The following is a 26451-nucleotide window of genomic DNA, read 5'->3' as shown; positions in this document are numbered from 1 at the left end:
GATTAGAATTTGTGTTCTCTCTCTCTCTCTCTCTCTCTCTCTCTCTCTCTCACAGACACACACAGATCGATATAGGAGGTGATGGATGTGTTAATGAACTACATGAGAGAATCTTTTCACAATATATACATATATCAAATCACCACAAAGTCACCACAAAGTATACTTTAATTTTTTTAATGTTTTTGTTTTTGTTTTTCTCTTTTGAGAGACAGAGAGACAGAGCACCATAGTGGGAGGGGCAGAGAGAGAGGGAGCCAGAATCCAAAGCTGGCTCCATTCAGGCTCTGAGCTGTTAGCACAGAGCCCAACACGGAAAAGGAACTCATGAACTATGAGATCATGACCTGACTGAGCCACCTAGGCACCCCACAAGATATAATTTAAATATCTTACAAATTTAAATGTCAATTATGCCTCAATAAAGCTAAAATTAAATATTACAAAAGGGTCAATTATAAGTTCTGCTGGTATAACAGCTTTCTAAGCATAATCACAATTTGCCAGGTGAAGTAATTATGTGAATATTTCTAACAACGTGTATAGTTATTATACTGCCTTTTACTACCTACTTGCCAACACAAAGAAATACTATGATTTTAGTATTCCAATAGAAATAGGGAGTAGTTTGGCACATCTGGGTTTATATTTTAATAATCATTACAAAAGACTGTTATTTCACTGTTAGTGTTAAAAATAGGAATCCAATGATAACGCTAGTTTATGGTTTGGGCTTTGTGAGCTTTTCAGTTAAAACTGATGAGAATTTATTCTTTGAGACTTATTGTTTTGCTGTGAAAACTTCATTATAAAATATTCTCATTACTCTAAGTTGAATATAAAAGCAGCTGAGTGCATTTAAATGTGTCCACATCAAAGAACCCCTAAGTCAGTGTTAGAGTACCATGCAAGAAAACAACAAACATTCAGCCAGTTTTTGAAAAACTATGGAATGAGGGGTGCCTGGGCGGCTCAGTGGGTTAAGCGTCCAACTTTGGCTCTGGTCATGATCTCAGGGTTAGTGGGTTCAAGCCCCACAGCTGGCTGTGTGCTCAGAGCCTGAAGGCTGCTTCAGATTCTGTGTGTGTCTCTCTCTTTGCCCCTCCCCTGCTACCACTCCGACTCTCTTTCTCAAAAATAAAAACAAATAAAAAATAAAGGGAAGACACTAAAGTAACTACAGAATGAAAGAACGTTATTTTTGGTACAGTGACACTTTACACGTTCCTTGGCATTTTTTTCCATTGAGCAGCGAGTCTGTCTTCTGTCCTTTGAATGGGAACTGGCCAGTGATTGCTTGGATCAGTCGTACAGTGTGGCATTTGACTTTATGCCAGTCCCGGGGCCTGGCAATTAAGAGGACTGCCAGTTTCTGTCTTGGAACCACATAAGGTCATGTAAAATATCTGACTACCCTGAAGGAGAGCTGGCATGGGAATGCCGGGTCAGACAGGAGAGCGGAGCCCAGCGAGGCCTACACTTCCGGTCATTCAGCAGAGGCCCCGGCTTTGTGTGTGATGCCCTCTTAGATTTTCCGGACCAGACAGGCTGTCGACTGAACATTACTTAGAATTCTAGTGTACTCCACAGGGAGTTGAGCAATCACCCAGGTAAAATCCTGACCCAGAAAATCTTCAAATGTATCAAAACCAATTTGTTTTAATCCACCAGTTTCTATGATAGTTTTTTTTGTTTGTTTTTTGGGTTGTTTTTGTTTGCTCTGTAGTAACAGATAAATAAAGTACGGTTTCATTTATAAATAGAATTTTCTACTTAGGATTTTGTTCAAATATATTTCAACAATGCATTACAAAACATAGTCAAATGCATAAAAATGTGAAAAACCCAAACACTTCCACAAAGTTAAAAAAAAGAAGAAGAAAAATGGTTCAATATTGATCCCTATAAATGCATGTGTCTAGTTACAAAGTGCTTTTATGGCCAAGAAAGGGGAAAGTCCTGATTATTAGACCAAACACTTCTTTAAAGCTAGCCCAGAAGCCTCTAAGAGCCCAGATAACTGAACTCTGAAACAATTGCTTCAAAAATACATTTTTTTCTCCTTTGTCGAAGGCAAGTATCTGCCAGAAGTTCCGCTAACAATCAAATACTGCTCCTAGACAACCAGTAGACAAGACGAAATTTTCTTTTTAGCCAGAGACAAAATAAATATTGCAAAAATCAAAGTAAATCATATGATGTATGATATAGTGGAGCCCAAAATTGCCTGTTCTGTCTTTATAAAATATATCTCATCGGTCGACTTCAGAGCCTTCATTATCAATGAGCAAAAGAAGTTTCTCCTTGGACTGGAGTTAGAAAGTCTTTCCTTATGGATGTGTAGCCAATGCACAATAGCCATTTTTGCTTTTATGACAAATGGTTCCCTGGACATAAGCGACATATATTGCATTTGTTGGTTCACTCTAAAATACAAATTGAATCATCTTCAGTATCCTCAGTCTATCTGGAGAGTTATTAGTGTAGTGATTCAGACCTTGGCATCCAGAGTCAAAACGCTTGAGTGAGTACCTCAGCCACAATTCCTAGCTATGTGTCCTTGGAGAAGTTATTTAATTTTTCTGTGACTCAGTTTTCTTCCCTATAAAATATTTGCCTCACTGTGGGGGTGGCAGGGAGAGAGAATTGCTTGATTTCATACACGTTAAGTACTTACAAAGTGTTTGACACAATGTCAGTACTCGGCAAATGAGAGCTATTGTCATCATCATTATGTTCAGATATTTTTCTGTTCACCAAATATCATATTTTTACTTAAATTCGTGTGATAACGTCTCATTTTAATGGCTATAAACCCTATGATTAAAATGCCCAAAGGATGTAGATCTGAGTTTTTAAAAAAATTTAAGTATATATCCAATCTCACTTTATAATAATTTTCTTAATATAAATTCATATAATTTAGATTTCAGTATCATAGAGCATGCATGATTTTAAGGATTTTGGTACACGTGGTAAATATACCCTCTGGAAAAAATGTGTATTATTTATACATCCTGCTGTTTACGAGAGCATCTATTTTCCAAAAGCGTTCCAAAACTTTGTAATATCAGGCTTGGTAGTTTTTAATAGGCAGAGTTAAAAACAGATACATCATTTTTGCATTTGCAAGCAGGAATTTCAAACAGAAATTTGTAGTAAGATCAGTGCATGTTTATTAGAGCTGAATTTGTTAATTTTTGAACCCACAGATCATGCATTCCCCCCTGCCCCATTTTTCTATTTGGATGTTAGTACCTTTCCATTTGTTTTTAAGTTAACTAATTGAATTTACCTTCAAACTTTTAAACATTGGCTCTAAATGGAGCAGTAATGAGTTGAATGTTAAGAATCACACCATTTTCTTTTATTTTTGCCAATTTACATGAAAACCAATTTACATGAGTTCGTGAGAAAAATAAAATGCCAATATTATAGATACAAATTAAGCATCGTACTATATCAAAGCATTGGTTATCTGTTATCAGAGTTTCCACAGATAAGAGTATTTCCTAAATAATTGAGTTTCCCTCTCATATAATGGAGTCTTGAAAACTAGGAAGTGGCCATGATATCAACATCGCACTGCCTCTCCTGATTCTCCAGCCATCTGCTTCTCTCCTGCTTAGTATTTCTCACTGCTGCTACCCTGCCTATTCAACTTCCCACCACTGCCTGCCCACAAGTTCCACTGAAAATTGTGTTTTCTTGAATCATTACAACATGGGTTCATGTTTATCACTTGTGTGAGGCAAACCAATGTACTAAGAATGGAAGTCAGACAAAATGTTCCACATTTCATCTCATTTATTTTGTTTTATTTTTAAGTAAACTTTTCACTTTAGAAAAGTTTTAGATTTTATAGAATGATTACAAAAATTGGGGCACTTGGGTGGCTCAGTTGGCTAAGTGACCAACTCATGGTTTGGGCTCAAGTCATGATCTCCCGGTTGGTGAGTTCAAGCCCTGCATCAGGCTCTGTGCTGACAGTTCTGGGCCTGCTTGAGATTCTCTCTCTCTCTTTCTCTCTCTGCCTCTCCCTCCCCCTCTCAAAAACAAATGAGTAAACATTTTTTAAAAAATAGTGCAAAAGTTTCCATATATCACATCCAATTTCTTGAATTATTATCTTACATTAATATGGCAAACGTCTTACTATTATCGATGAATCCAACTAACCAAAATTGATACATTATTATTCATTAAAGTCCATACTTTATCCAAGTTTCCTGAGTTTTTACTTGCTGTTCTTTTTCTGTTCCAAGATACCGTATTATATTCATTATGTCAGCCAAGTTCCTCCTGGCGGTAACATTTTCTTAAGCTTTCATTGTTTATCGTATCATAAATAAGTTTGAGGAACACAGATCAGTTATTTTGTAGAATGTTCTTCAATCAGGATTTGCATGATATTTTTCTCATGAACAGACTGATGTTTTGGGTTTGCTTTTTGTTCCTATTTTGTTTTTTAGTAATCATACTTATGTTGTGGCACTCTGAAGAAGCAGGATGGACCACACACCCCCAAAATTGGCTCCAATATCCAGGCTGAAGATTTCACACACATGAAAGTATGATGAGACCTACATAAGTGAGGTCTCTGGGGAGAGTAAGGCAGGATGTCCACAGTTGTCAGTAAAAGGCTGGAGGGAGCAGGAAAACAGACTTGCCTGAGGTATTTATTGTGGTTAAGCGGTGAGGCTAGGGTGAGGATTTCCACGGGGGCTCCCATGGTTCAAATCTCCAACCTGGCACAAAAGAAGGACCCCCAAAGCTTTTCTTATGAACTCTCCCAGAAAAGAAAGCTAAGGCTTAAGAGATGTTAGTGGTCAAACATCAAAAAAAAAAAGTCATATTTTTTTTTTTTAACAATTTATCACTTTTGATGTTGTTAATCATGTGGCAGAAGTAATGTTTGTCAGATTTCTTTACTGTAAAATCACTCTTCTCCCCCACTCCTTTCGCTTCCGTCCTCTTTGGAGGGAATTCACTACGCACAACCCATACTTAAGTATCCAAGTGATCATCCATCTCCTTGGGGGTGAAGTATCTACATAAGTTGTTTAGAAATCTTCTGCAAAGAGATTTGGTGTTTTCTCTCTCTGCCACTTATTTATTCAAGTTTATTTATGCAAACAAATTATCATGGATATTTATGTTATAACGTGGGTTACAATCTAATGCTACTTTATGACTATATTTGTGTGAGTCTGTTTCTGGGTTTTCTATTCTGTTCCATTGTCTATGGATCTGTTTTTCATCTGCACCATGGTTTTTTTTTTTTTTCCCCAAGTTTTTATTTATTTATTTTGAGGAGAAGACAGCTTGAATGGGGGAGGGGCAGACAAGGAGAGGGAGAATCCCAAGCAGGCTCTGAGCTGCCAGCACGGAGCATGATGCAGGGCTTGAACTCAGGAACCTGTGATATCATAACCTGAGCCATACTAAGAGTCTGGACGCTTAACCAACTGAGATACTCAGGTGCCCTAGCACCATACTGTCTTCATTACTGTCACATTGTAGTGCTTCTTGAAAAAAAGGAGTGTGGGTTCTCCAGTTTTGTTCTTATTTTGTGTTGTTTTGGCTAATCTTGTTTTAAGCCTTTCCATTGGCTTAAGTTTGTCAACATCTACAAAAGTAGCTTGCTGGAATTTGACTAGAATTGCGTTAAAACTATAGATCGAATGGGGAACTAAACACTTAACAATATAGAATGTTTCAATTAATGAACACTGACTTTCCACTTATTTAGATTTCCTTTGATTTCTTTTATCTGAGTTTTATAGCTTGGGCTTATAGATCATAATATGTTTTGTTACATTTATACTTAAGTATTTCATTTTCTGATACTATCATAAATGGTATTTTGAAATTCAAATTTTAATTTTCAGTTCTTCAATATTGTTATGTGTAAACACAGTTGACTTTTTTATTAGCCTCATATTCTGTGATCTTTCTGTACTGGTCACCAATACTGCTTATTAGTTCCAGGTTTTTTTGTTTGCTTCTTTGTTTTTGCCATTTTTGTCAATGGTTTGCAATTTCCAACATAGACAATCATGTCCTCTATGAATGCAGATAGTTTTATTTCTTTTTTTTCCAGTTGTATGTTTTTTTTTTAATGTTTCTCTTTTGCACTTGCTATGACTTCCATTCTGAGATTGAATAGGTGTTCTTTTCTTCATCTTAGAGGAAATGCCTCTAGTTTCTTAATAGAAAGTATGATGTTAGTTAAAGGATTTTTTAAAGATGATTTTCATCATGCTGAGAGGATTCCTCTCTACTGCCTTGCTAACATTTTTTTATTAAATCATGAATATTGATTTTGTCAAATACCATGATCAAATCATGTTTTCCTAGGCAGTTGATTTGGTAGATTATGTAAATTAATTTTTGAATGTGAACCCAAACTTAAACCTGGATTGAATCATATTTGTTCAGGTATGCATTTTCCAATATATGGATTAGCATGGATTTAACATTGCTAATGCTTTCTTGAGAAGTTTTGTATCTATCTTAAGAAACACTGGTCTCTTGGGACACCCGGGTGACTCAGTTGGTTAAGTGTCTGACTTCTGCTCAGGTCATGATCTCTCAGTTCGTGGGTTCGAGCCCCACGTCTGGCTCTGTGCTGACAGCTCAGAGCCTGGAGCCCGTTTTGGATTCTGTGTCTCCCTCTCCCTCTGCCCCTCTCCTGCTCACACTCTGTGTGTGTGTGTGTCTCTGTCTCTCAAAAATAAATAAACATTAAAAAAATTCGTCTGTAGTTTTTATGGGGTTTTGGAAATTGCTGGCTTTCTAGAATGAATAAAAAAGTTTTCTCTCTGATTTTTATTTTCTGGAAGAGGGTAGAGAATTAATATCAGCTTTTCCTTAGATGTTTGTCTTAATTCAACACTGAAACCATGCTAGACTTTTATTAATTTTTCTTCTCTTGAAATTATTTTCAGTTATTTTTCTAGAGTTTTCATTATGCATTTTAACTAAATCTACCTTTAAATAACACTAATTCACATCTAGTGCAGGTATCCAATTCCTTCCTCCCATGCTTCTGACATGACTGCTATTCATGCAACACATTCACATGCTATAGTCACCCAGTACACCGTTACAATTATTACTTCAAAAATCAATTACACTTGGGGCGCCTGGGTGGCTCAGTGGGTTAAGTGGCCGACTTCGGCTCAGGTCATGATCTCGCAGTCAGTGAGTTCAAGCCCCGCGTTGGGCTCTGTGCTGACAGCTCAGAGCCTGGAGCTCTGTTTCAGATTCTGTGTCTCCCTCTCTCTGACCCTCCCCCGTTCATGCTCTGTCTTTCTCTGTCTCAAAAATAAATAAACGTTAAAAAAAATAATTAAAAAAAATTTTAAAAACCAATTACACTTTAGGTCAATGAGGAATAATAAAATATATATGAATTTTACTTTATCTTCATGTATTCCATCTCCAATGGTCTTTTTTTCTTTATTTACATCTAATTTTATGATCTATATAATGTGCCTTCTCCCTGGGGAACTTCTTTTAACACCTCCTGCAGAGCTGGTCTGCTACTGATGTATAACCTCAGTTTATATTGCCTGGGATACCATTTATTTCTACTTCATTTTTTTAGAGAGAAGGAGCAGGAACAGGGGTGGTGGGAGGCTGGAGGGCTCAGTCTCAGGACTCTGGGATTATGACCTGAGCCGAAATCAAGAGTCAGATACACAACCAACTGAGCCACCCAGGCGCCCCTACACTTTATTTTTAAGAGTAATTTCTCTGCATATGGAATTCCTGTGTGGTGGGGTAATTTTTCTGCACCTTTAATTATTTGAATACACTGTCTCCGTGCTGACATGATTTTGATGAGAAGTCCACTGTAATTCCTATATTTTTTCTTCTATAAATGAGGTATCCCCCCGCCCACCTTTTTGCAATATTTTCTCTTTGCCTTTGGTTTTCTACAATTTGATTAAGATATGTCTAGGCATCATTTAATTAATTTATTTATTGGTATTCATCCTTCTTGGTGTTCCTAATTTTCTGGATGTATGACTTCATGCATGTCATTAATTTTGCAAGCTTCTCAGCCATTGTAATTCCAAATATGTTTTTTTTCCAGTCTCTCTTTCTTCTCCTTCTGGTATTCTACTACATATATGTTAGGGCCTTTCCTTTTTTTTTATTTTTATTTTTTTAATGTTTTGTTTTCTTTTTTGAGAGACAGAGAGCGACAGAGTGTGAGCAGAGGACGGGCAGACAGAAAGGGAGACACAGACTCCAAAGCAGGCTCTGGGCAGAGAGCCCGACGCAGGGCATGAACCCAGGAATGCAAGATGATAACCTGAGCCAAAGTCAGCCACTCAACCAACTGAGCCACCCAGGCATCCTTATGTTAGGCCTTTCTAAATCTTCCCACAATTCTGTATTGTCTGTTTAAAGATTATTTCTTTTTCTTTGTATTTCAGTTTGGAAAGTTTTGATTGACCTACCTTGAAGCTCACCAATTCTTTTGTAGGCCTATCCAGTCCCTAGACTTATATCAGACAGCTGTCAGGTTAGTACTTGTTGAAACTACTTGGCAAATAATATTCTGTAAGTTCGATATACCACCTCTAGATCCATACAGAATATTACATGTAGGTTAAATTATTTGAGGTCAAGGATTTTGTATGGTTTCCTTCTATTTCCCATAAATCAAAAAGAATTTTTGGTGTGTAAGAAGTGAAAAATAAGCATTCATTTACTGGGTGACTTAAAGTAGATATAAGTACAGTATGATCTAAAACAAAGATATAATGCTTGAAAAACAAAGATTTGACAGTTGAACAATTATTTCAAGGCCAATGTTGGCATAAATGAAATGTGTGAGCAATTCTTAGGACAAACTGACCTTTGCTTTATTTTCCTAATCAGTATGAAATCCTTAAATTCCTCAACTCCCCCCCCCCCCACCTTTCACAATGTCACTCATCTTAACATTTGTGATGTTGAAACATTTTAATGAAGTCTGAGCCAATGGATTGTGTGTGTGTGTGTGTGTGTGTGTGTGTGTTGTGTGTTTCACTGAACATACCACAAAAGAAATAACAAAACCACTCCAGCATGATCCTTTCCACCTTTCCCAATTTTCTCTATAGAAGAGCTGCTCATCTTCTATTCTGTGCACTTATTTCATATATATTTCATAAAATTATAATTTCCTACTCAATCTGGCTATTGGTACCCTCATGTATTCATTAATGCTAAGTGGCCTTTGAAGCAATAGGGAACATTTCTTCCACCTCTATTCATGAAAATATAAAGTCAGCTTTTAATAAGTACTCTTGTCTCAGTGTATTTTATTTTTATCAGCAAACTCACTAAATGCTGTTCTTGTAGGAGAGTTGTTGTGGGAGAGTTGTTTCTTATGCTACATCTAGAAAAGTTTGATGAGTGCCCGACATGCTATTCTTGAATCTTTTAAATTAAATCAGGTGTAGAAATTCTGTTCCATGAACAAACATTTTCAAACACTAGACAAGAACAAAACAGAAGGTAAAAATACAAAGTAGAGATCAATCAAATCCCTTCTGGCTTATTTTAACACAGCTGTTAATAAGTTTTGTTTAAAAAAATAAAGGAAAATGCTAAACTGGATATGACAAGGATTGTTACACACAAATAGGAAAATGTAGTTATTCTAATTATGACATTATAACTGGGTTGAGTAGACGAGTGGCACAGATGATTTCATTTTAAGGATCACCCTGGCTTCTTTTTTTTTAGTAAACTTGAGAAAAGTGGAGGAGACTAAATATGGAAGCAAGTAGACCAGTTGTGAGGGTATTAAATAATCCAGATTAAAGATAATAATGGCAGTAGAGAAGGTGAGAAGGTAAGTTATTGATTCCCATTATATTTTGATACTCTCCCAACAGATTCTAAAGGATAATGATATGGAGGTAAAAGATAAAGAGAGGTTTTAAAGATAACTCTAAAGCTTTTAATTTGAGAAAAAGAAATGATGAAATTATCATTCCCTGAGATGGTTAAGAAAGGGCAGAGCATTTTGAAGAGTAGAGGATATCATGATTTCAGCATGTGATAGTCTCTTTTTGAAGTGCTTACTAGATATCCAAGTAGAAATTTGAGTAGATAGTTGGAAATGCAAATTTCTTTTCACAGAAGAGGAAGGTGTCCTGGCCAAATATATATATATATAGAGAGAGAAGTATTCATTAACATGTGGTATTTCAAAATATGTGACTGGTTGATATTACAATCCCACAGCAAAGGAATTAATTTCAAACAAAAAGTCTCTATAGACTTAAGCTGACAGCAGGAGGTGTTTTTATTGAACTGGACTCTTTTGTAGCCACGAGAATGATGGAGTCTTAGCATAGCAAAATCCAAATGACTGTATTTAAGAGTCAAAATCAAAGTAGGCATAATTACTGTAATGGACAGCAAGATCAGAATGTCTGCAAAGCATGTTGAACCACAGAAATATGTTGAAATATCTAATAGAAATTCATATTTTTAGGCAGTTCTCAGTGAATAGTTCTCAGATATAGAACTCCTCTGCCAAAGAAGATAGTAGTTCTCCGCGAGGAAAGACATTGCGATACCATGGTGAATGTATGTGTGTATTTTCTGTTCTTCTCCCTGACATCATGGCCATGTTCTAAAATAGCCATACTCTGGGAAAGGGCAATACTTACAGCTTGTAGGGACTACTGATTATGTGGTCTGAGTTTATGCTCAAATCCTTGAACCCAAAGCACCACCATGACCCCCATTTTCGTGAAGTGGCACAAAGCCACTGGGACCCTGATTCAGGTGCATCTCACAATAGGTTCACTGAAACAAGCAAGCAGAACTGGTTATTCTTCCTCACTTAAATCAAAATCAAAATGGGCATGTTTAGCAGTTATGTCCCTTACAATGGTTTTTCCATTGGAAAAGCCAAATGGAAGTCCCTGGAACTTCCACAATACAATACCACTGCCCCTGGCCTATATAGTAAATTAAAAAAGAAGGTAGCATTCCAGAAGAAAAGCAGGGATTACTGATACTAACAAAATCTTTAAGAATGCTGGTGAACGGATTCCATCATACGCACATTTAATTATATCCACATTGAACAGGAAGCGATGTTTCATGATTTTGTATAATTCTGAGACGAATGGCCATTATTGGCCACTGGCCCCAGTGGGTAGAATGTGTGGATCCATGGTCCAGGAGTAGAGGTAACAAGAAGACTGCTCACTATCACTTTAGGAATTTGTGCTTCACATTCTACTAGGACACATAAGAATCATTGGACTTATAGTTACAGTTGCTATCTGTTTATTTGGAATCTTCATACCAGTAATTTAGGAGGCATAGAAAGGAATTCCCAAACAACAAGTGTAATTGATCCTGATCATGATGGGAAGGTAGGATTGCTTCAGTTGTATAATACTCACATGGAAGAGTATGTTCGGCACTCAGGTGAAACACTACAGTGCTTCTTGGTAATCCCATGCTCAGTTCTTATTTTCAGTGTGCAAGTAGAACAACCACAATGTGATAAAGTCACGGTCATTAGGGTCTCAAACCTCTGTGGATGTCTACCAACCAAGGCTCTTAGACCAAGCATTTAAATACTAGGTTATTTAAATGGGTGGGAGAGAAGGGAGATGTTGCTATCAGTTAGGGCCTCAGAACTAACTGGAATAGTGAGGGCTGTAGCTCATCCCATTAATCCTCTCTTTACCTGTCCCCATGAGTTGTGATGTTCCAGAATCCTAGAGTAACTGCGCCTGGATGCAGCGAAATTAGTTAGAACAAAGTGAATCTAAGCAGGATAAGAGGTGACCTGTAGTTAGATGCCTGCTGTTTCTTTATCCACCATTTCACGGTGGTTGTTAAGCTCTGGTCGCTAATACCTGATGGCTCTTCCCTTTATCAGGACATTGCCAGTAGGCTGAAAAGAACTTCCTTACTCAGGAGGACCCATTCCTTCACCAGGAGTAGCCTGCTTTCAATATTGAATTTTATCAGATATGTAAGGTCAACTGCGTCGCTATAAAGTAAGGCAGCTTTGATGTGATTTATGATCCAGATTCCCCTGTGAGTAAAACCAAAGCTGATTTATCTGAGACTATATTTTTTTCTTGTCTTGTACCCATTTGCTATAACTATATTGCTTTCTTCAGTCTTATAGAGATTTCTCCTTAAGAGGATGCTCTCAACAGAGCACATGAGATTGGATCTCCACTAGGAATACCACCAAAGGTATCTGGAGATACAGATACATGTATATAGATAATAAGTCCCACGTGGTGTTCAATTTTCAAAAGAAAAATGCAAACAACCTAAATATCTCAATAGTAAAACATATAAAGTAATAATACATCATATATCATGATGGTATATAGCTTTTATAACAAAACAGAAAAACAATGACAAAGCCAAAAGTAAAATCCTTGGAAGCTCGTTATATCTGAGATAATTAACAATTATCAATAACACACCAGCTTCATTGTATTGTTTCTTTTTTTCTCAGTTACCCAAATCATATTCCACAAACATTGATATCTAGGCCATTATGTTGATCATCTTAATAGGTATAAGTGTCTATGTTAAAACCTGGTTCACAGCAAGAGCATTTATCTCTTCATTTAATGGCAAGAAAAAATGAGAGGGAAAAACTTTTACTTGTTATTCAGAATAAGAAAACGTGACTAAATTATTATTACAAGAGATCTTTACTTCAATGTGATAGCTAAGCAAGGCTTTTGTTTTCTTAACCATATGTTCTGTTTTCCTGACAGCACAGTATATGTATAAATAAACTAAATTTATGTTCAGGTGACTAGCTTTGTGGCAAAAAAAAAAACCCCTCTATTTTTTAATGGTATTATATCTGAATGGGAAGATATATCTCCTTGTATATTTATAAATTTAGGTATTATAGAAGAGACTGATGTTAGATAAATGCTAGATAAAGAGATAGGTAGGTAGATAGCTAGGTGAGAGAGAGAGAGACTACAATCCATATCACAAATATTTCTGAAGGAAATTTTGTTCCTTACCAAATATTTTTTCCAACGTTTTTTTTTTTTTTTTTTATTTTTTTTATTTTTGGGACAGAGAGAGACAGAGCATGAACGGGGGAGGGGCAGAGAGAGAGGGAGACACAGAATCGGAAACAGGCTCCAGGCTCCGAGCCATCAGCCCAGAGCCTGACGCGGGGCTCGAACTCACGGACCGCGAGATCGTGACCTGGCTGAAGTCGGACGCTTAACCGACTGCGCCACCCAGGCGCCCCTCCTTACCAAATATTTTTAAGAATGCTTGGTCTAGGGGCACCTGGGTGGTTCGGTAGGTTAAGCGTCCAACTGTTGGTTTTGCTTCAGGTCATGATCACGTGGCCCCTGGGTTCGAGCCCCACATAGGGCTCTGAGCTGACAGTGCAAGCCTGCTTGGGATTCTCTATCCTCCTGACCCTCCCCCTACTCTCTTTCTGTCAAAAATAAATAATTAACTTCATGGAGTGTCTGGATGGCTCAGGAAGTTAAGCGTCCAACTTTGGCTCAGGTCATGATCTCACAGCTCATGAGCTCGAGCCCCATGCCGGGCTCTGTGCTGACAGCTCAGAGCTTGGATCCTGCTTCAGATTCTGTGTCTCCCTCTACCTCTGCCCCTCCCCCACTGGCACTCTGTTTCTCTTTCTCTCAAAAATTACTAAACACTAAATTTTTTTTAAATAAAAATAACACTGCCAGGTGCCACTGGCACCTGGGTGGCTCAGTGAGTTGAGTGTCTGACTTTGGCTCAGGTCTTGATCTCCCAGTCCGTGAGTTCCAGCCCCTTGTTGGGCTCTGTGATGACAGCTCAGAGCCTGGAGCCTGTTTCAGATTCTGTGTCTCACTCTCTCTCTGACCCTCCCCCGTTCATCCTCTGTCTCTCTCTCTCACTCTCTGTCAAAAATAAATAAACATTAAGAAAAAAAATTTTAATAAAATAAAAATAAATTAAAAAAAAAAAAAAAGAATGCTTGATCAAATGACTTCATCTTGGTCTTTCTCCCTGCCTCCATTCCTCTTATCCTCCCTCTCTCCTTCCTTCCTTCCATCTTTCCTATTTTAATCATATATGTCTACCACCACTCTCCTTAACTGTATTTTTATATATTTATTTTTATAAATAATTGTATAAAAAAACACTCCTTAATTTTATTCTCTAGGTACCACTGACAGAATATCGGTGTGTATGACAAGATTTTACATAACTTTTGGGGAGAAAAGATTCACGTGTAGCCTAAGAAACACTCAAATCCATCAGGATTTTTGGATGCTAACGATAGAACACCACTATCATTAAATTTTAAAAAATGAAACAAAAAAGGAAATTTGACTAGAACCTCCATTTTAAGCCCCTTAATCATTATATTTATTCCAATAGCTATATTTATTTTGCATAGCAAAGCAGAATAATGATCTCTAATTATAGATATATATATATATATATATATATATATATATATATATATATATATATCTTAACCTCTGGAACCCTTGACTATATTACCGTATATTCAAAACTGTTTTTTGCAGAAGTGATTCAGTTAAAAACATTTCAAATGGGGCAGTCATCCTGGATTATCTGGATGGGCTCAGCATAACGAGTCCCCTTAAAACATAGGAGAGAGAGGCAGGAGAATTAGAGAGGAGATGTAATTGTGGTAGCAGGACTCAGGAAGATGACATTGCAAGGTTTGAAATTGCAACAGACCACAAACCAAGGACCATTGGTGGCCTCCATAAACTGGAAAAGGCAAGGATTACATTGTCCCCCTACAGCTTTCCAAAGGAGCACAGCTCTGCCAACATCTTGATTTTAGTCCCATATACCATTTGGATTTTGGGATTTCTGACCACCACAACTGCAAGATATATATTTTTTTTTAGTTCTCTCCAGTATGATTTTGGTATTTTGTCATATCGGTGAGTAGGAAACTAAAGCAGTATATGGTATTCTTTCTTCTTTCCTTTTTGCCATCAGAAAATCATCGTACATCACTATGTATGTGTATATGAAGTAGAATTAGCTATTGACATCATGATGGATTTTATTTTCTAATTTTTTCTGAATATTCAATATTATTTTCATTAAGCACATATAATTTATATAATCGAAAATATACACATAAATGTATAAACAGATAACATTTTACAATGACTTTGCAATATACTATTTCAAAACGAGAGAGTAGAGCAGAAGAGAAAAGTTGGGAAATGTTTTAGCTAAAGCATGCAAACAAGAAAACATTATGTATGTGTATATTGTATCTATATATTGATCAATATGTATCTATCTATATATAGACAGAGAGAGAATTAAAATTTATGTAGAAGAAATTACATGTTTACTCAAGGACTCTGACTCTAATATAATAAGCATTGAAGATTTATTGAAGTTATCTTTTTTTGGAAAAAGAGTTAATGATACTAGATTATCTAAACTTACTAACTCGGACATTTAAGAACAACTAATGAGAGGTGAGACATAATTTAACTAAATTGACTAATTCAATGTTTTCATTTATTGGATTTAATATTTAAAATGTATTGAATATAGTAATGGCAAATACATTTTCCATTATTTTAAAACATGTTTAATTTAAAAAATATATGAAAAATCAATCATAAGGTAATTGAAACTATTATAGTGATGTATAGTTTAGATTTTTTTTAAATAATTTACTGAAGAGCTACATAAAGAAGAGAAAAATTGTACTTGGTAAATTAAAAATAAAATGTCTTTTCAGTGCCTGACAAATTTCACATTCAAAGGTAGTTTTTACTTCTTGAGTTTCCTCAAATGAGAAGTATGCACTACAGTATAAAACAATTTGCTCCCTCTGACCTCCTTAATCCCGTAATTTGGTTTCTAAGTATTAAAATTTCTCAGTGGCCCTGAACACTGTCATTAGGGTGGTAGTGTTATTCCCCTTCTGCCTTTTACTGTCAGAAAATCATTATAAATTGATAAAGTGATGATAAGAGTTTTATGATTCTACAAGAAAAGAGAAGTGCTTAGCTCTTAGTGTCTATCTTGAGAAAAACCTATAAAGTAGCTTTAAAGTAGTAATTTTAGTCAATTATTGTACATTTTAGTAACTCTATTGAATTTGCTTTTATGGATGATTTTTTTTTAAATTCTAGACCTGGAAAAATTCCAAATGAGTAAAGAACAAATTTGATATCTGTCAATATATGCAGAGGTATTCATTGTATTCAGTCATTTAGTATGGATATATTTATAATGTATTTATGATACATAAAACCTAAAGTTGGAATATATTAAAAACCTTTCAAGACAATGACTTATTTCACATTTCACTACTTGCAAGGATGCAAATACTTCATTTACTATAGATGTGTTTACATTTTATAGACTTTTACATAAATACGATCACATATTATCTTCTTTGAGTCAGCATAATTATTTTGAAATGAATCTATGTTGTTGCACAGATGCGGTAGATTCCTTTACATTGCTGGGTAGCATTCCACTGTATGGTTGTACATTCTGTGCACCCATTCACCCGTTGGTAGACATTTGGTTCCTTTCCAGCTTGAGACAATTCTGAGTGTAGCTGCTATGAGCATTCAGGTGCAATCTTGTATCCGAACATAACAGTAAAATGCCTGGCAATACGGTTAGTGTTTACGTACATTTATGAAAAATCTTGAAAACAGTTTCACAGCGATGTATGACTTTACATTACTACCTGAAACCTACATGGAATGTGGTGACTCCACGTCCTTGCCACACTGCCATTCTTTAATTCAGACACTCTAATGGGTGCACGGTGTATCACAGTGTAGTGTTGTCAAAATGTAGTCCATTTCTCCGATTATAAAAGATGCTTAGCGTTTTTTATATGGGCTTATTGGTTATTCATATATGACACAATATATTCTTTTGTGACATTTCATGCTAAATTTTATCCATTTGTATTTTTAAAATTGTTGTGCTCTTATTATTGAAATGTAAGCATTATTTATCTATCCTGCCTGAAAATCCATTGCCAAATATAATAACTAGGGATATTTTCTTCCACTTCTGACCTATTTTTGTCTCGAGATTTCTTTCAAAGAGTAGATGTGCTACATTTTTATAAGATCAGTTTTTCCATTGTGTGTGTGTGTGTGTGTGTGTGTGTGCTTTTTGCATCCTAAGAAATTTGGTTTTACTCCAAGGACATACAGATTTTCTCCTATGCATTTCCCCAAACACAATATAAATGTTGGGGTTATTACTGAGGATGACAAGATTATACACGATGTTTAGTTAGTTAAAATGTAACACAGAGACTTCTGGTGGGCTGCAGTTAAGCTTGTGAGGGGCCTGGATCTCTTGGAAATCTAGAGGCCTGCTTTAACCACAGACTGTGGAATTCCCCGGGCAGGTGGGGGGTGCACACTCCCAAGTCTTTCTGCATTCCTGAAGTCCTTGGGGAACTGTGTTATCTACACATTGTATACAAAGTTGAGCAAAACAATAGGACACATAGTCCCCTGCTGTGTGTCTCTGATTTGATTAGTCGCTTGTGATTTTTCAACTTTAAGTCCTGCACCCTTTGTTTTTGTAAAGCTGAAGTGTCATTCGCCCTCAGTACACAACAAGCCATCTGAGATTTGTGATTGGCCTGCAATAAATGAGAATACGAGTGAGGCGAACAGGGTCTTCCTCTTTGAACGCTGACCCCCACGCCTTCCCCTCTCTTACTTAGGAAGGGTTTGCTGGCCATTCCCAGCATATAAATCTTATAGTTTAACATTTTAACATTTTACATTTAGATCTGAGAGAGACACAGAATCTGAAGCAGGCTCCAGGCTCTGAGCCCTGAGCTGCCACCACAGAGCCCGATGCTGGGCAGGAGCTCACAAACTATGAGATCATGGCCTGAGCTGAAGTCGGACACTTAATCAATTGAGCCACCCAGGAGTGGCCCACCCTTTCATTTTTTTTTTAATTGTTTTTTTTTTTTATTTTTTAATTGTTATTTATTTAATTATTTTTTGAGAGTCTACTAGACAAATTTTGAGTAGTATTGATTGACATTTAGGTCAATTGGGGAAGCCTTGATATCTAAACCATATTATTTCTTCCAATCCATGATGATGGTATATGTCTTCATTTATTTAGATCTTAAATTATACCAGCGGTAGACTTTTGCCTGCTGCTCATTTTGTGCCCACCTCCTCATTCTTTGAAGTAGCAACACAAGGCAGCCAGGTATTGAGGCCAAAATCCTGCAAGAAGATAATCTATTTGTTACACGTATTTTAATAAGCTCAGTTTGGAGGGGAAAAAGTCATAAACTGTTTTCCTAGAGAATTAACCCTCTCCCCCCACTTTTTTTTTTGTTTGTTTAACTCTAATTAATGTTTTCAAATTTGTTGTCCTGGGTCATAGGCATCAGACTTATCTTGTTAGTTATTTAAAACTCTTGGTGTACAAGTTAAGCTTAACAAGCAGAATTTCAATTAGAAGTTGTGGAAGAAGAATCTGCACTTTAAAGTCCGTCCTAGTGAATCTAGCTCAAACTCAAACTTTAGAGCTATTGATAGAGATAGTCCAGATCTTACTGTGAAATCATGCTGACCATCACAGAGCAGCACAAAGAATTTGTTCCACATAGAACTGCTTTCTGGAAATATGTTTTATGGTTGTATAATTAAACGAATTGAGGAATATTGTAACTGTACATAGAAAACTTTTGCACTTATTATAAGAATGTTATTGAATATGTCATGTAAAATCACTAAGGATTTTCTTTAGTAAAGAAATAACCAGAATTAACTTTCTCAGATGCCAGTAAGACATAAAACGGTTACTTTTCTGAAAGTGTTTTAAAAACCCTGATATTTAATTGACTTACAGGTACAACTGAAATTACTCAGTTAAGAGAAATTAATCACATAATTGTATAAAATGAGGTTTTATAAATTTTTTAAAAAATGGAGGGAGTTTATGGAGAAGAGAAATGTTTTATTTTTTATTTGTTTTATTTTCCCCTCCCTTGGCAAGCTGATTTGCTGAAAAGTATCGAGAGGAGAAGTTTTCCCTGGAGCAAACTGACACAGTTATAAGGGAAAGTAATTTCAGTTATTTATAGGTTTCTAGAGAAACCTTGTGAATTCAATACTGTCTTGTTTATCTCTGGGCAAGCGTGTTTTTCCTTCTGCTGGCATCTCCAACTTACTTAAGGCAAACTGAACCATTTTCCTTATTATGATTCCTCAGTGGACTGGTATATTAATTTTAGGAACAGGTTATGAATTTTGAAACTTGTTCGGAAAACTAACATCCTGGTTACAAGTTTTGAAAGTCGTAATTGAGCCCAATTCTCTTTGTGCCTTCGCTGCCTGAGAGCTACAAGCTAATGTTTCTATCCAAATTGAAAAACTGTGCCAAATTCCATTTCCCACATTTGTATGTTCAGGCTCTTACTGGTTTCATAGGACTCCACTGCTCCTGTTCTGGCGATCTTAAATGTTCCAATTTTATATGTATTTTTGTAATCTACTCCCAATCTTTTTGGAAATATGGGAAGCATTTTTTTAATGTTTGGTTGTATAAGTCAATATTTGTCATCCATATTAATATCTCCTCTGTATTGTGCTTTTCCTTCAACTAGTTCCAATATATGACCCTAAATACATTGGAGTTACATACTTAATTCTGAGTGCCTGACATAACTAAGATAAAAATATCTATATATTCTCCTTAAGAAAATAAAAATATCACAAAAATAGAGAAGCATGGGAACAATTAAAATGGAGATCATTCTTACAGAGGAGACATTTTGAAACTGCTCACTATACCCGCCTAGCAACAATTTTGAAATTTTCATAATAATCCCTTAGTGCTATCCACTTATTCCAAGCACAATTTTAAGCAAAACTTTGATTAAAATTTCTCCAACTTCCTTTGAAATCCAGTATGTAATCAAAATTCATCCCCGAGGCCTACAGCTTGCTTTGGATATTCATGAGAGTTTGCCAAAATATTCTTATAAGTCTTCTCATGAAGTAGTTATAGACACTTCTATTCATAGAATAACATCTCTTTTTTCAATGTTTGATTCCAAAATATCTCCTTGCATGTTTCAGCAATCGTTTCCACCTTCTCTTTTATAGCACCTGAAGCAGGAAAGGAAACATACATAGAAAGCACCCTTTTGCTGATGGAATAAGACCATTTATTAATTTAGATCTCTTAGTAAAAGGACATGATTATGTACTATAGTGCCTATTTCACTCACCTGAGGCTGAAAATATCTTATTTGACCTATTGTCTCTGGTTAAACTATACTCCTGCTAAGGAAAAGGAAGGCAATCGGATCTGACTGTTTTTAAGGGACTGAGATCTATAGACATTATTCATTTCGATCTGCCAATCATACACATATGTATATATGTATCTTTACAAGATCACAGATGAGATATCCTGAAGCTTAAGATAGAATGTCTTAAAGCTTCGTTTTCAGAATCTCCTGATAAACTCATTACTTCCTGAGGTTAACTATTCTTGTTTGGCTTCAAAGGCCAGTTGGGCATTTCTATTTTTACATGAACAAAAAGGCCCAAAAATGGCAAATAAGGCAGACTTATCATTTACGACGTATTTCAAAGAACGTTTGCCAAACTGGTCACAGAATGGACTTAAGCATATTATTTGATTTAGATTTTCAGATGGGATTTGAATTATTCACTTTACTCATGCTAACAGCCTATTAAATATATTAACTGCATTTATTTCAAAGGAAACAATTGGCAATGCACGTTTGCACTTGATTTTTCCTTATGGTGCCATTTTTCCTACATTAATTTGATGTGATTGTAGTCATACTGAAAGTTTCTTTTATCAGTTTGGGAAAAAGTTAAATGTCTTAATTTTGATTACTAGTCTATAACTACATTCCCAGACAAGTTATTAAGATATATATATATATATATATATGTGTGATGATATATATCATATATATATATATATGATATATACACACACACACATATATATATACAAGTGGTTAAGATATATATATCATGTGTATATACATATATCATACACACGATATATGTATATACAGTGGTTATTAATTTTTGCTGGAGAGACAGAGCTATAGCATGAGCAGGGGTGATGGCAGAGAAAGAGACACACAGAATCTGAAACAGGCTCCAGGCTCTGAGCTGTCAGCATGGAGCCAGAAGTGGGCTTGAACTCACAGACCGTGAGATTATGACCCGAGCCGAAGTCCGCCACTTAACCAACTGAGCCACCCAAGCACCCCAAGGTGCATATATTTTTAAATAAGTTTGGAGACACAAGATAGCTTCCACAATAATGCCATATTCATAGTAGATAAATGATGAATGCCTTGCCAAATTACTTCGTGAACAAATGTTTCTCTTTCATTAACATCTTGTAGACTTGAATCAAACCTAAATCTATTCATTCTGTCTTGAATTACTAGAAAGCAGCACACATTTCCATATGAATGTAAATATACACATGTACATATATACACATACACAACTACAATATGCAGATACACATATCAATAAAATAAAATATTAAAGCAATTGAATTGAGTAGAAATTTAACCAGCATTTTTCAAGTTTATATTATTGATGATTTTATTAAGTGATTATATTCTCTGTTAGAATGTCCTGTTTTCCATAGTTAATTAAATTTCATGCAGCTACATGCAAGTGTTGTAACTTAACAAATTAAATCACTATTCGATTCTGGATATTTGAGCTATAAAGCAATTACTACTGATGTCTTTCAAATCATTAGCTATTTTCCTCCTCACATTAGCTATTTTAAATTGACCCCAAATTTTAAAATGTTGTTACCTGATAAAGTATATATATATATATATATATATATATATAACTATATACTTAGATCAAATATAAATATATAGATTATTTTTCATACTATCATTTGTAATACTGCATAAAATACTCTTTTTCAAATACATAGCACACTATACATTTTATTACATTATTCATCAGGCAGCATAACTGTAAAGATGACTTTGCAACCTACATATTATTAATTTGATAGGTTAACATTTATGACAAAACAAGAAAATTAATATTTTAATAGGCACATTGTGAAAGGATAAAATGCTCAAATATTAGCTGTATTAGTTACTCAGGCTGCCATAACAAAATACCATAGACTGGGTGGCTTAATAAACAGAAATTTATTTCCTCACAATTCTGGAGGTTGGAAGTGTAAGGTCAAGGTGTCAGCAAGAATGTTTTTTTCTGAGATCTTTCTCAGTGGTTGGCAGATAGCCCTATCCTAACTGTGTCTTTTCGTGGTCTACTCTCTGTCTTAATTCCCCTTCTTTTAAAGACATTAGCCATACCGGTTTAAAGCTCACCCTAATGACCTTGTTTTAACATAATTACGTCTTTACGGACCCTATCTCCGTCCTAAGGTACTGGAGGGTGAGGACATCAACATATTAATTTTTGGAGAACATAACTCAGCCCATAATACTAACATTGAGCCTCACGTATTAATCCAAAGTAGATTCATACAGAAGCTTACATTGTTAAGCACTTTTAAACTCTAGCTTCTGAACATTGAATTTGCTGATCTGAGTTTTGCTCATCTCCGCTTAGAAGATCAAGGAGTAGTACAGCTCTTCAGTGGTTTATTTGATGACATTTCTTGTTTCAAAAGTGAGATATCTGGAATAGTTAGTGGGCCAAGTAAGGTGAATCATCTAATAGCTGAAAATTGGCATTTCACCACTACCACACATTTTAGTTTACTTTTTAAAAGATCAAATTTTCACATTCCTATTACTACATTGCTCTTTTGGTCTTTTATCTATTTTAAAGTATAAAAAATTACATATACCCCATATATACGTATAATGTATGTATGTGTGCATATATACACATTTATGAATACGCTTTTATATATGTGTGTTATACACATGTATAATTTACATATAAACATGAAGTTATATACATATGTAGAATTTATACATAAACATATGAAGATGTATATCTTATATGCATATGTCTAAAATATGTGTATAATGTATAAATTATCATTAGTACATAATTCTTTGCTTTTCTTGTTAAGAATCTCTAAAACCACAACAACACACACACACACACATATATATATTTTTTTTTTTTTCCTAAAATAAGCTGCTGGGGTGCCCAGGTAGCTCAGTCCATTAAGCGACCAACTCTTGATTTGAGCTCAGATCATAATCTCACAGTTTGTGAGATCGAGCCCTGTGCTGATAGTGTGGAGGCTGCTTGGGATCCTGTCTCTCCTTCTCTCTCTGCACATCCCCGCCTCCTTTCAAAATAAATAAATAAATAAACATTTAAAAAGTAAAATAAAGCTGTTATATTCATTTGAACACATTGGAGCAAAATATCACACAAATGAACACACTTTTTATTCTGAAAAGATAGGAAAACACCTAGCAATGAGTTAATATTTTATAAATCCTTAGTACATGATTATGTGTTACACAAACAAATCACTAAATGGATGAAGTAGTGGAGAACCATTATTTTCCAATAAAAAAAATAATAATGATGCCTGGATCCTGGAGTAAGGATACAGGGAAAAAGCCCATAGCCTAACCATCAAATCTTTGTGATTGAAGGTCTGTGGGATATTTGTTGCAATGACATAATTAGACTGTCTTAATATATGAACGGGCCAAATTAGGAAAAAAATAGTTGTTACATAACCTCGGATCTGGATCTAAAACTAGCACATAGTTCCCTAGAAATTACATTTTTGCCTTTAGAAACATGTCAGATGATTGTCTGATGAAACAAACACATGCCTAAAGATAGGGGTAGGTCAGACAAGTGTAATGCAAAAATGACCTATTTGACAGGGCAAAAAGGAAGCAAAAATGAAAACGGAACCAAGCTGGAAACCAAATGAGGGAAAATGAAATGAAGGGGAGACCACAGGCTGAAGCATGAGGGATTTTGTTACTTAATATGCCATATTTTCTAGCAATTGCAAAATATGAGGGAAGATATAACCCCCAGGGCGAAAAAAAAAGTTTCAGATTTGCTGAGAGTAACTTTATTTTTTTCTTAACTTTCTTATATCTCATTAGTCTCATGGATAAAATCAATCAAACATTCTTTTCACGGATTGTTCTGCCAATGTGTGTAAAATGCCAAGGACATATTAGATATTCAGTGAAACTTAGTTTTATCTTGAATAAGGTTTATTGAATTAAGTGATGTGCAAAGCAATTTTAAAATAATTGAGCCAAATATAAATATTACATGTACATTGAAATTAGAAATCCCAGTGAAAGGGTAATTCTTCAATGGATGGACCATATTAGAGAAAAAGGATACTCCACTTTTCTCCATATGTATAATTTGGACAATAGTAATAAAAATAATATGAAATTTGCCCTTATCCTCAATGAGTAAAAATGCACACTAATTTTCCAAAGACTCACAGATAATTACCTGTGTTAAAAGAAAGGTTAACTGTTAAAATATTCTTATGGACATTTCACACCAAACTTTACTGATGATTCAAATCAAAGAGAAAAGCAATAAACACTGAAGAATTTTGTTTCTCTGGAGGTACCAAAACGTCTGAAGCAACTTCTAAGAGTGATTCTTTTTCCTTTATTGAAACAGGCTGTGATCGGGGTGCCTGGATGACTCATTCGGTTAAGCGTCCAACTTTGACTCGGGTCATGATCACCCAGTTCATGAGTTCGAGCCCCACGTTGGGCTCTGTGCTGACAGCTCAGAACCTGGAGCCTACTTTGGATTCTGTGTCTCCCTCTCTCTCTGCCACTCCCCCACTCATGCTTTGTCTCTGTCTCTCTCAAAAATAAATAAACATTAAAAAAAAATAAACAGATTATGATTTCCTATTAATAGAAGAGGTTTTGAGTAATGCGCCACCAAAAACAGCTGTTTTGATTTCAAAACTCCATTTTTTGTATACTGTTCGTTAAAGGACAAAAAATATGCTTGTATTACCAGGCTTTAGTCTCCTGTCAGCCTTGCCTCATCAGTCCATAACTTCTGGGCTTACAGTAAGCGATACGCATAGACCAGATATATCCTGTTAAAAGCATCTCACAGATAGGAGCTCCCATATCTTTCTAATGGTAAATACCGTCAACATTTTTATAAGGTTATCCAGTTACTGTCTTTCATTTCCTCCATCTAACTAATAAACAGTGAGGGTGACAACCCTGCTGTTCTTTCCAACATGCCAATTGTATTAAAGCCGATTCAATAAATGGTTAGCAAGTCAGTCCAAAGTGTCAGACGTCTTTGACTTTCTCTTTTCTTATTCTAGCATTTGGTGGACTTGGTGAAGTATGTTAAGAAAACTGTGCAGTTCTAGAAATTCATTTTATCAAAATTCAACTAGTTCTTCATTTCCACCGAGTAATCTTATGTTGACGCCTAATTCCATGTCTAATTGCCATGGATTTCTAATCTACAAATGAAATAGCTTTGTCTTAATTATTGTCCTTTTTCAACCTTGTCAGTGAAAAAAGGTGTCTTGGTTTATTGTAGCTTAGGATGCACTGTGTGTCCTGAGACTAATTCTGTCTCAATGCCAGATTTCTACGTTTAACATCACAGAATGTGAATTCTGTGTTTCCAGGAGGTTTACTACTATTTTTTTTTTCTGTGCCCTATCACCTCTCCTCATTACCCACCCCCAAACATATTGGAAGAAGAATTTGTAGCTGTGGATCGTGACAACTTCTTTGCTTCTATATCATTTCACTCTTATTTTCCCTGTGCACACGTTGTAAACCCCAAAATGGCAATCTCTCTCTTTCCTGTCCTCATTTTCTAAAGCAGCCCTTTCATTCACTTGGTTATTTCTAGGAATCTCAACGTTAGTTCTCTTTCCATCCATTCTACGTTACTTTGCAATGCAGTGTAATAGAAGGAAGGGAGGCTTTCTTAGCTCATATTGTAGACCTCCTACTTACAGCTATGTGAACTCTGACCCTCAGAAAACAAGGAGCTCAATAATTGTCACTTCTCATCCTTTCTGGAAATATTGCAATAACCTGATAACTCCCTTCTCAAAAGACTTTACATTCTCCCCATGTCCATATAATAAAATCTGTGTTCCTTAATCAGATATTCATTACCTGCCTGAAATTATCTTTCCACCCTTATTTTCTCTTGCTTCTTTATACATCCCATAAATTTAAGTCACCTCTTTTTATTCACCTTCCCTGAAACACTCTTCACTGAAACCAATTAAGCTCTACTTATATTTGCTCATTTTCACAAAACAGTCACATCGAGCTTTACTAAAGAAGGTTTTACCATTTTTTCAGTTACTTCCTTTACACAAACATTTTACCATGTAGTAAACCATAACACTTCTATTATGATAACCAGCCAA

Source organism: Panthera uncia (genome assembly GCF_023721935.1).
Source record: "Panthera uncia isolate 11264 chromosome A1 unlocalized genomic scaffold, Puncia_PCG_1.0 HiC_scaffold_17, whole genome shotgun sequence".
NCBI classification, from domain to species: Eukaryota; Metazoa; Chordata; class Mammalia; order Carnivora; family Felidae; genus Panthera; species Panthera uncia.
The sequence above is the reverse complement of the archived record's forward strand: the minus strand, read 5'-3'. Positions refer to the sequence as shown.